This window comes from Nannobrachium achirus (assembly GCF_963921795.1).
Source record: "Nannobrachium achirus genome assembly, chromosome: 18".
Taxonomy (NCBI): Eukaryota; Metazoa; Chordata; class Actinopteri; order Myctophiformes; family Myctophidae; genus Nannobrachium; species Nannobrachium achirus.
In genome coordinates this window covers 56,778,621-56,789,849 of record NC_137825.1, presented here as the reverse complement: position 1 = coordinate 56,789,849, position 11,229 = coordinate 56,778,621, and the positions used below count along the sequence as shown (strand labels likewise).

The 11,229-nt window shown below is 41.1% G+C and overlaps 1 long non-coding RNA gene and 1 pseudogene across 2 annotated transcripts in view; one reads left to right on the top strand and one right to left on the bottom strand.

The window, feature by feature from the left end:
- LOC308303831 (methionine-R-sulfoxide reductase B1-A-like) overlaps positions 1–1,589 on the top strand; it is a 3,784-nt pseudogene extending 2,195 nt beyond the window's left edge. The window contains exon 4 of the transcript in view: positions 1,570–1,589. The product of the transcript in view is annotated as a methionine-R-sulfoxide reductase B1-A-like (transcript). The remainder of the gene's footprint in view (positions 1–1,569) is intronic.
- The window catches only part of LOC308303313, a 468,570-nt gene that overhangs the window by 270,212 nt on the left and 187,129 nt on the right, over positions 1–11,229 (bottom strand). The window lies entirely within an intron of this gene.

Genomic DNA, 11,229 nt, shown 5'->3' with positions numbered 1-11,229 from the left:
ACCATTCAGAATGACCATAGTAATATGTTAATGTGGTGTACTGTAACTATCCCTTGCGCTACTTAGGTTGAGCCGCAGCATATACATCTTGTATAAATGTTGAAGGAAAAGAGTGTTTGGTGAGATTGAACGTAATGTAATTGGGGTTAGCAAATGGTCAGCCAAATGGTGGGTATGGACAGTGGTGTCAGTTCAGCAAAAGGTGAGGTATGGCAACATGACTGGTGTCTTGCACACGCGCAAAGGCACCAGTCATGTTGCCATGTTGGGGGGTGTGGAGGTAAGATGACGGACTGTAAGCCCACCCAGGGAGTCCTGGGCTGTCCCCATCCCGCCTCATGGATATGAAAAGCTCCATACTTGGGAAGCTGGGCGTATGGGGAAGATGGGCTCCTCAGTGGCGGGGATTCCTGTTTACACTTTACAGTGATTTACAAATGTTAGGCACAGTATATTCTCATGCAGTGGCGTCAGTTCAGTAAAAGCTAGGGTATGGCAAAGATGGGAGTCCTCGTGGAAAACAGGCATTACATTTTGGACAACACAGTTCTATTGTGAAAATAGCAGATCTACATGCTCACAACGCCTCGCAGCGCGAGGCGTTGTGAGCATGTAGATCTGCTATTTTCACAATGTCTGAAAAAAAGAAAAACGACTTTTGTCAGTCACAAGTGTGGAGAATATAATTATAATACCTTGTTAAAGTGACCATTATGTTAAATGTTGCATTTGTAGTTATTTTACTGTAATCTAACAACATAATAACCAGCGCAGATAGACAAAGAGACATTCATGGATTTATATTTAAAAGTAACTTTTATTTCCCCCCCTGGACCCAGGGTATGGCAGCTGCACACCCCTGCCATACCCAATTGACGCCACTGTTCTCATGTAGCAGACGTTCAGTCATATCCACCTGCCGATTATGTCCGTGGAAATCTAGATCCATTGAATGGGCAGAGAAAACCAACGATAACAAATGTTATGTCTACTGTTTTGAAAGTCAATCCTGAATACTACCTATATTTTGACCATTTGCTAAATGTAGATGGGACAGTGTTTTTTTCAGGTCTTTCAGTCCGAGTGTATCAAAAAAGCAACTGCGCTAAGGCAGCGGAAGCTTGTGATTGGCTGCGCGGAGGTGGCGAAAGTCAGGTGGACGAAGATACCCCTAAACCTAACCTTAACCATAACCTTATCCTCAGTAAAACTAATGCTGGTGAAATCATAACCTGCCAACACTGGTGAATGCTAACCTGCCGGCACTGGTGAATGCTAACCTGATGAATGTTTACCTGGTCAGACCAACGGGAGGTCGTCTCCACCTTAACCGAGGTGCTTTTTTGATACACTCAGACTGAAAGACCTGCAAAAAAGACTCTCCCAAATGTAGATACTGTGTCACTAGACCTATCAGTAGGTGGAGATAGTCTGGCTATGCTAGGCCAGCTACAGTACATGTTATAGTATTAGATTACCTGTTCTGCATTATTCACACAGAATTAGTAGTTTCCCATAATTTGTAACACATAGTAAATTAATATCTTTCCCTAATTCTCTCTATTCCAGATAAGGGCAACAAGCTGTAACAGGCGAGTTAATGAACCAAACAAAGATGTTTTGTGTCACACCCCAACCCAGTGAACAGCGCCGGTCAGTTGGTGAAGTGGACAGGAGAAAGTTCCCGAGAGGTGCATCCTGTGCACTGATGAATATCTGACCAGCCTAGAAGACGGGTGGGATCATATTTAAATTCAGTATTTTATCATTGCAAATACTATTATTGAAATGGGTACAAGTTTAACATTCAACATTGTGTTTAGGATGAAATGTTTTTAATGTTTATTCATTTAGACAGACATTTTATACCAGGGCAACAAGAACCATTATCAGACACAAACAAATGACAAGCAGAATGAACACAGCTGGAGATGTATTTCTTTGCAAGTACAATTGTATTGGCACACCCCAAACAAAACTCACATTTAAATGTATGCCAGACTCTTACATGAATTGAATGGTTTGTGGTATGAAAATAAAACAATTAAAATAGCAAATGATGTGAAGGAGGTAGCATGTTTAATGCCAAAATTCATACGTGGCATTTTAGAATAAATCATGTATTATTCCAATGCAAATACACAGGTATATTAACAAAATGCCACATCTTACTATCTTTATCTCTCAAGAAATAAAATATTTTCAGTTCATCTTCATGTAAGTGTACAGTACATTTCAGTACCGTACCTACCAATAGATTATTTGCGACCTTAGGTCGCAGATTAGTATGTAAAACGGTCACAGATTGTCCATATGTATGTATACTGTATGTATCTCTGTCACGCCTGACACTGTGGTTCTATGGGTTTGCCGCTCTGACAATACGCTCTGGCTTCACTGTGATGTCACACTAACAGAATCCCTTTTATGCACATATATGGAGTTCCCTGATGTCATCAATAGTGTATCTAACAGGACTTGATGACCATGATGACCCCTGGTACACTACCCATATATGGAGAACCCCTGGTACCCATATATGGAGATCCATGTACTGTATATGGAGATATGCTGTGAGAGCCCAAACATGCTTACTCAGTTATTCGTTACGTGAAAGTCCTATGACATCTGACGTCATACCTTTTTATGCCCATACATGGAGATCCCTGTCAGTAAAACCAGCCACACAGATATGGGCTATCTTGGCCATCTGTCTTGGCCATATATGGATTCTGTTAGTGTGGTATGTGGCCAATGTGGCCTCCATATATGGTTAACTGGTCTAATATACATCACTGACCAGATGGCCAAGAAAGAATTGGCGCGAGGTCGCATGTCGCTCTGAGGCGTCTTACCAGTTAGTATGCTGTTTGATTTTAGTCATATTTATTTAATTAAGATTGGTTTCCTCAAAAACTATTCTTAAAGGCCCAGTCTGCCATTCCAAAACAATGTGATTCTTCCACTCAAGCCTTTCAGCATGAATGTTTATTTTGACCAAAATGTGCATTGCTGTTGTACTGAAGATCTGTGCATCTCAGTTAGGGCTGTCACAATTATTACATAATTGTCTAATCGTGATTATTTGACATTATCGCAATTATTTTGTCATAATCGTCATAATCGTGAATGTTGAAAAATGTCCGAAATAGTGGAAATAGCAGATCTACAAGCTCACAACGCGTCGCATCGTTGTGAGCTTGTAGATCGGCTATTTCCACTATCAAAGTTATTTTTTAAGTAGTAAGTTGTCAAATATGTCAGTAATGTCTTTGTATATTTAGGTTATGTGTCATATCTACCATGTACAACTTCAAAGCCTAAAAGCCAAACAGAAATGTAATTATCAACGACAAAAACACAATTAAATGCGCTTATCGCCAATTATTTGAGTGACAATTAATCGTCATGTAAAATGCCATATCGTGACAGCCCTAATCTCAGTAGGATGAGCCGTGACATGTAGAGAGAAAGTGTCTGCCAGTGAAAAAAAGAACAGTCTATCTGTTGTTTCCAATTCTATGTTGTTGTAAAACCTTATATGAATGTGGGACTTACAGATTGGGTCTTTTAACCACATGAATCCTAGCTTCCCAATGTTGTAACAGACTTGATAGTAGGAATGGGACGATATGAAAATTTCATATCGCGATTATTGTGACAAAACAAATCGCGATTTACGATATTGCGATAATCAAAATCCATTATCCTGGGGCGGAACTTTTGCCAAAAAATAGCAGATCTACAAGCTCACAACGCGTCAAAGACATTTGATAGAGAGTGAAAAAAGACTGTATCAAGTAGGTATATTATAAGTACCTTTTACCAATTATAGAGGGTTTAAGTGGTACCGGATATGCAGCTTGGCAAATAAAAGGTGAATTGATCCGTCCCATCCCTACTTGATAGTAGAACCTTCGGCACAAAGTGAACATTAGTGAAAATACAACATTCCGCAATTGAAGACCTACAAGTTTAGCTAGTTTCGCTATTTGACATACAATAAAGTATATATGGTTTAAGTGGTTAAATGTCCCCAAAGGTAAACATGGCCATATTAACTATGCAGTGAAAGTTAAGTTCTTCACATTTATTCCAATAGCAATCTAATGCCATAGATACCGGTTGTGCTGTATATCAATCACTTGCTGCTGTATATTTACACTGTTTGTCATGTACTGGGAGTTGGTTTAGTGTGACTTTTCTCATGTATGTAGTACAATAGATTTTCGATTCATTATCGTCTCCGCCAGGCCGAAAGGCATGGCCGAGAGTGTTTTTTTTTTTGTAGTAGTAGTGTAGTTTTGTATAGCTCGGTAAACAATTAGATTGACAAAGAAAACAGATATTTAGTTTCTACCTTAGACTTACTTTGCCACTCCTGATATCAAACAATAAAGGACCAGAAAATCATTTGGCCACTTGAGGCTCAATCATGACTCCTGAATCATATTTAATTATTCCTGCCTCTCTCACACACACACACACACACACACACACACACACACACACACACACACACACACACACACACACACACGAGTGTGCACTCATCTAAGTGAAATTAATTATCCAAAAACAACGCAGTGTATTGTGTGTACAACAATTACAAGCAACCTTAAAAAAGGGGGTAGATGCCGCTCATGACCAGTAGATGGTGCTATCATCCTAGTAGATGAGAGCAGTGTAAGTTTAAACGACATAATCATGTGCATGAAGATATTGTGGTTTTGGTCTCGAGTCAATTGTGAGATCAGCCTGCCATTTGATTTGTGGCATTATACAATGTATAATAATACCTTTCTGATGTGGTTCAACGTATTAGTAAACCTGCATGGACTTTATGTCGTTCCTATCATTACTTTGGAAGTAGTATTGTGGTATGGATGGCGGGGATGCATTCTGTGTTTATGTTCAATACAGAGATTACAAACTGCATAGCTTATAGTCTGGATGTTTCAGGAAACTAGCAGGGGGCCCGGTCGGGTCTGTGGCCCAGATGCAAGCGATATTCTTTGGGCTCTGGTGGTTGGCATAGGCCCCGAGGCTAGAGGAGTAGCCCGACCGCCAGGCTTGAGACTGAGAGCTATCATTACCAAGGCCGGTCGGTACACACAAAAAGACACACACACACACACACACACACACAGCGATACTGTACATAAACACACATTGACAAAGAGAGAGACACACACACACACACACACACACACACACTTTATTTTTTATACACAGAAAAACAAAAAAAGGCATGAACACACTTGTTTGTCACATACTGACACACCATTTTGACTCCCATACAAACAAAGACAACCACCAGTCTTCCCACTTTGTAGATCTTGTCGGTTGGCGTCTCTGACACTATGTGGACATTCTACGTCAGAGTGCCGTACACTTAGCCGCTGATAGCCACACAAACATACACAAAAATCGCGCACATTTCGTAGTCTGTACACTGGTTGGTCTCACCACAGACAAGTTAAGTTTGAAGCGTGTTTTCTTTCAAAATATCACTTCTTGTAGTGTGCTATTATGGGAGTTCATCAAAACATTAGCGTAGATGCGGTCGAACTGACTGGAGCAACAATACGAAGGCCCTACCGTAGAGCACTGCTGTACCAAATGTCTTCTCCAGAGTCCATTCACTTCTTCACATTGCCAACTGTATTCCAAATGGCTTTCAACCTCACTTGCCTCACTGTGGCTTAACGGCCTAACCTTGCACTGAGGTCGTAAGAGCTGAGTAAAGTTTCTTTGCTATTGCAGACACAATATCCTCAGCAGTTCGTGCTTCTCTGGAACAAGAGCAAAAGACACACACACACACACACACACACTCACACACACACACACACATTTTCTTTTAAATGACACACTCAAACAGACACACACTGGCAGAAAACACTTGCACATGCACAGACAATGGCGCTATTGTGAGCTGTAGAACCCCTCCGGCGAATTTCTGCGGCCCCATAGCGACACAATTCCGTAAACGATCAAGTGGTAGCAATCAGAATTGTTTTATTCAATCAGATAATTAAAACACACTGTTCTGTATGAGCAGTGACACCATGTTGGCACGGAGGACCGTGCCTCCAACGTTCCGCTATAGCTTTGGCAGTGGTTGGCAGTGGCCACGACAGACTTTTATTGACTTCCAGAAGTGGAACGTGTCCAAAATGTAGACGTCTGTGTACACTGTAATTTCCCTGCCACCTGTGTGACTGACTGACAAGCCAGCCAGCCAGCTAGCTATAGCTGCTGCTGCTGTTCCGCTGTGGCTGTGTGTAGTCATCCATTGAATCCAGCTGGGGTCTTTGGTAGAACAATGCTCTCTGTCTCTACATCCCCGTGTCCAGTGAGGCTGGCAAGGTACTAGAGGAAGCCCTAAATATTGTTAATAACGTGCTGTTGAAAAGCAGCGTGGTCGGAGAAGGCAAGGATATTGCCATGTATGATGTCAGCCATCCTCACATCAATTATAGCCCGATATTGAGGTCATGGAGGTACCAGACTGGGGCCATGTTGTTGACACGACACCTTTTTATGTTTATGTCTTGTTACTTTTTTATTGCACGTTGTTCCTCATTTATGTCTGTTGTTTTAGTGTTCATAGAAATAGAAAAGACAAACTACAAATGAAAGCCGTAAGTGAACTAATGAGGGAAAACTAATTTGAAAGAAAAAGCAAAAGGAAAACTGAACAAACGCAAATAAAATACTTAATTCTTTACCATTTTTGGTTTGACCACCATTTATGGATCGGCTATCACACACTGTATCCAAATAGGTACTACCAACATACAGTAGGCCTACACTTCTTATAGATCTGATCAAAGAAATCACGCGCACGCGCACGCACACACACACACACACACACACACACACACACACACACACACACACACACACACACACACACACACACACACACACACACACACACACATTCAAATGAAGCTAATAGACTTGAATTGACTAGAAATGAATTGCCACTAAACAAACTTTTACATGTTGATTTTGATAATCACGAGTAATAAAAAGGGGGGGGGGGGGGGGGATAGCGACTATTCACTTTCTTGCGTCAGGAATTGACTATGCTTGAGAAGTTCAGCCTTACAATGGCCAAATTAAATAAACTTTAACTTAATATAAGAGGGCTATAATAGAGAAAATATTTCCAGTGGAAAAGAACAGTAAGAGCATTTAGCCAGTGGCAAGAATTGTTTCAAATTCAAACACACATTTAGTTTGCATGGTACGATAAATTACATTTATTTCAAACCGACGGTGATGTCATGGCTGTATTACATTCTGACACGGGTGCCAAAACGGGTCGAAAAGTTAGAAAGAGTCCAAGGGCCCTGAGCTAACAGGGGCCCTCAGAAATGCCATGTTTTATAGATTATATGATTTAACATAGTGTAGGACGCTGGGATCCGGTATGTAGCCTATGTTGTAATGGGGCCCAGTATTTCAGGCTGCTCCCCTGGTTTCTAACCTTAATTTGAAAGGTCTGAAATCGTCGTCGGCGGGTGGAAACCTTGTATGTCCATAACCGTTCTTTTTCTATTTATCATTTGAAAAATGATTTAGACTAGTGAAAATAGCCGATCTACAAGCACACAACGCCGCGTTTTTTGCGCGTGCGCACACGCGCGATTTTTCCGGGTTTTGCCGTGAATTTAGTCGGTTTTGGGCCGGTTTGGATGACTGTTCAATAATAAGACATTTTCTCGGGTTTTGGCGTGATTTTTGGGTCAGGTTGGGTGGCTCATTAACTTTTTTTTCTTTTTTTTTTTTTTACAAAAATGGTCAACAATGAACAGCAGACTGTGTACAAGGCAAGCACGCTGGATAAACCTAATAAGCACGCACACACATACTTTTAGTTGACCGTGTACCAGTGATTTGTACTGTCATGAAACTGTACCGTTTTGTACGACACTTTTGTATGATGAACTAGAGCTTTAAATTACCGAAAAACATACGCATTTGAAACTTGGAGATACGAGGTTTCTGCCCGACAGTGACGGAATACTGTATACTGGCATATATTACCTACCGTTAAAGCTCTACTATCTGTGTGAGCCTAACCTTCAGGATGTCATATGCTGTGCTTTGGTGGAAAACAGTACAGTATTGTTTCACTCACTGCCACTGTGCGTGTGTGCACACATGCACATGCATGCCCGCATGTGTACAGCATTTAGCATCAAGTCAGATACGCTGGTTATCCACCACTTGTACCAAAATTCAGCTTGATATACTGCAACTGTCACTTGTAACGTTACCCAGAAACCTTTTTCATTCATTCGTCATCTTTTACTGTGGAAAAACCCGCAGCCATATTTCAACAACATCAAAGTCCATCCTGCCGTCCCTGCCCATCACAGCAGTGGCGTCAGTTCAGCAAAAGCTAGGGTATGGCAAAGATGGGAGTCCTCATGGAAAATAGGCATTACATTTTGTATAACACGGTTCTATTGTGAAAATAGCAGATCTACATGCTCACAACGCCTCGCGCTGCGAGGCGTTGTGAGCATGTAGATCGGCTATTTTCACAATGTCTGAAAAAAAGGAGTTTTGTCAGTTTTTTACACAGGTTTCTACGGTTTCTTGGGCTGGATATGGCAGCCTGGAACGGTTGTTTAAGTGCAGCTTAACTTGACATGTTAGTAAACGTGCCTGACCTGCAGAACCTGGGAATTTACCATTCTGTCAAGATGGGGAGAATAAAAGTGTGAAGAATATAATTATAATACCTTGTTAAAGTGACCATTTTGTTAAATTTTGCATAGTTATTTAACAACATAATAACCATCACAGATACACAAAGAGACATTCGTGGATTTATATTTAAAAGTAACTTTTATTTTCCCCCCTGGACCCAGGGTATGGCAGCTGCATACCCCTGCCATACCCAATTGACGCCCCTGCATCACAGACATCTTCAGAACGTAGAATGTTTAGGGTGTTCTCCCTCTGACAAGCCCTGACAGAAATATCTTGCTCTGAACGTGACCCCAAATTTCCATTTTTCCCCCCCAAAAAAATAAAAAAAGAGACTTTGAAGTTTTTTTTCCCCCGCAAATAAGAAGGGGAAAACACATTTGTTCAATTATTGCAGAGTGATATATGAAACAGAAGCTTTCATTTCTCTATACTCTATATTCTGCTGAACAATGAATCCATTTTATCCTGGAATATCGCCCCACGAACGGATGGGGGAATGTGGCGGGACACACAGTTTCGTGCTTGTAACAATAATGTCTTTCAATAGCTGATGCTTCAATTATTGCAGTGATACTGTGTTTACATGAAGATTTTATATGGTGTGCTGCGAATATATGAGACTGATTTTCACTGTAAAACAAAGCATCAAGCGGCTTGTCACTGTAAAAATATGCGTCGTTCTAAAATGAAATGATTCAATTAACCATTCGGAGGAGAAAAAAAATCTAAAGTCTTACATTTAATGGCTGCCTTGAAAATAAAGAAATGTATCTTGTTAGCTGTCTTAAGACAGCTTTTTTGAGACTAAACACTGTCAATGTCTGTCGGTATAGTGCTGGTTTGGGGCTTTTCTGCTCCTTGTGAAGCTTCCCTGTTCTTAATTTTCTTAGTTTGCCTTGGCATCAGATGTATTTTTTAAAAATAGCGAGTTAATAGTGAGTCTGCGGTGCAATGTGTAGTCTCTTCTATCTGAATGTAGGCTACGCTCTGCGATGCCCCGTTGCACTGTACGAGTCCTCGTGTGTGCGTTGCCGGTAGCCATGCACTTAATTGTTTAATATTGGGCTGTCTCTACACAGCATGCCAAAGCAAATTCCTCATATAGACCTCATATTTGGCAGCAAAGTATTTCTGATTCTGATTCTAATTAAGATTGTCAACTAGTGACCGCCCAGAACCATACTACCCCCACCCCACACCCCCACCGCCGCCACAAAAAAAGAACCCACCCACTGAAATCAAAATCTCTAAAACAATAGAAAGCAGTAAATGAAAATAATTTAACTCTCATCTTTTCTTTTCTCTAATTACAATCTAAAATATGAACCCTTGTTGTAAAAAACAAGTTGTCCTTTAAAGCAGCAAAAGTAAAAGTACTCTTACTCACTGTGATTTTATTTGACTATTTTATTGCTCATTCACTACTCAAACCATAATTATGTCAGAAATAGCCAATGTACAGCGTGAGCTTGTAGATTATTGACCAAGAATCGAATTCATTATTAATGTAAATCTGCAAAGTAACTAGTAACTGAAGCTGTCAAATAAAAAGTGAAATATCTGCCTCTGGAATGTTTTGGAATAGATGTAACAGGAAATGGAGATACTAAAGTGAAGTAACAATGCTAGACAGGGATGGTAGAATAACAACAATTGCAAGGTTGAAGAAGTACAGTAGGTTGGAAATGTTCAAGTGCATTTATGTGTGTCAAATGCATTTATATTATCTGACTTCTCAAGCATTATCTGCAGGGTTCTGTTTTCTTTGGGGATTGGAGGGAGATCAATGCCTCTGTCAGACAGGCACATGCACACATAGACATCAAAGGGGGCTTGAGCCCCTGCCCTTTTATCCGCCTGTAAAAAGTGCCCTCTCCAGACCATGAATGCCGTTTTTACTATGGTGAAAGAAATGCAAATGCCCCTCTTTCCATGCCATACCTGAAGGCAGCATTCAAGAGCCTTTTCCAAACTCTCCTGAACTTGAACGCAGCATTATGTTGAAAGACTTGCGCTCTCTGTGTAGAAATCCATGCCGTTACACCACATCTCCATAGTATTGACTTGATGTAGCTTAGTTCAGTGTGGTATCACGCACCGAAAATAGCTGACCTCCAAGCTCACAACGCGTCTGGTCATACTGAGTTAAATATATTCCTTGCGTTTACTTTGGGGAAATTCTGGCTTTTCGCCTTTTTTCAATTGGACAGTGGAGAGAGACAGGACAACGGGGGAGAGAAACGGGGAGCGACTTGCAGCGAATCGCCTTCCAGGCTCAGGAATCGAACCCGGAACTCGCTGACAGGCATCAAAGCCTATGCGGTACGCGCTCCTTAACCACTGGTCCAAGCGAACCGTGTTTGCCTTGTCTTGCGCGCAAACACAGACACACATGCATTTCTTCTCTTACCATTTACAATACATCTCTGCTGTCAGTGCATGCACGGGATATATCGTCGTTGTCAGGTGGAAACCTTGTAGGCCTATATCCAA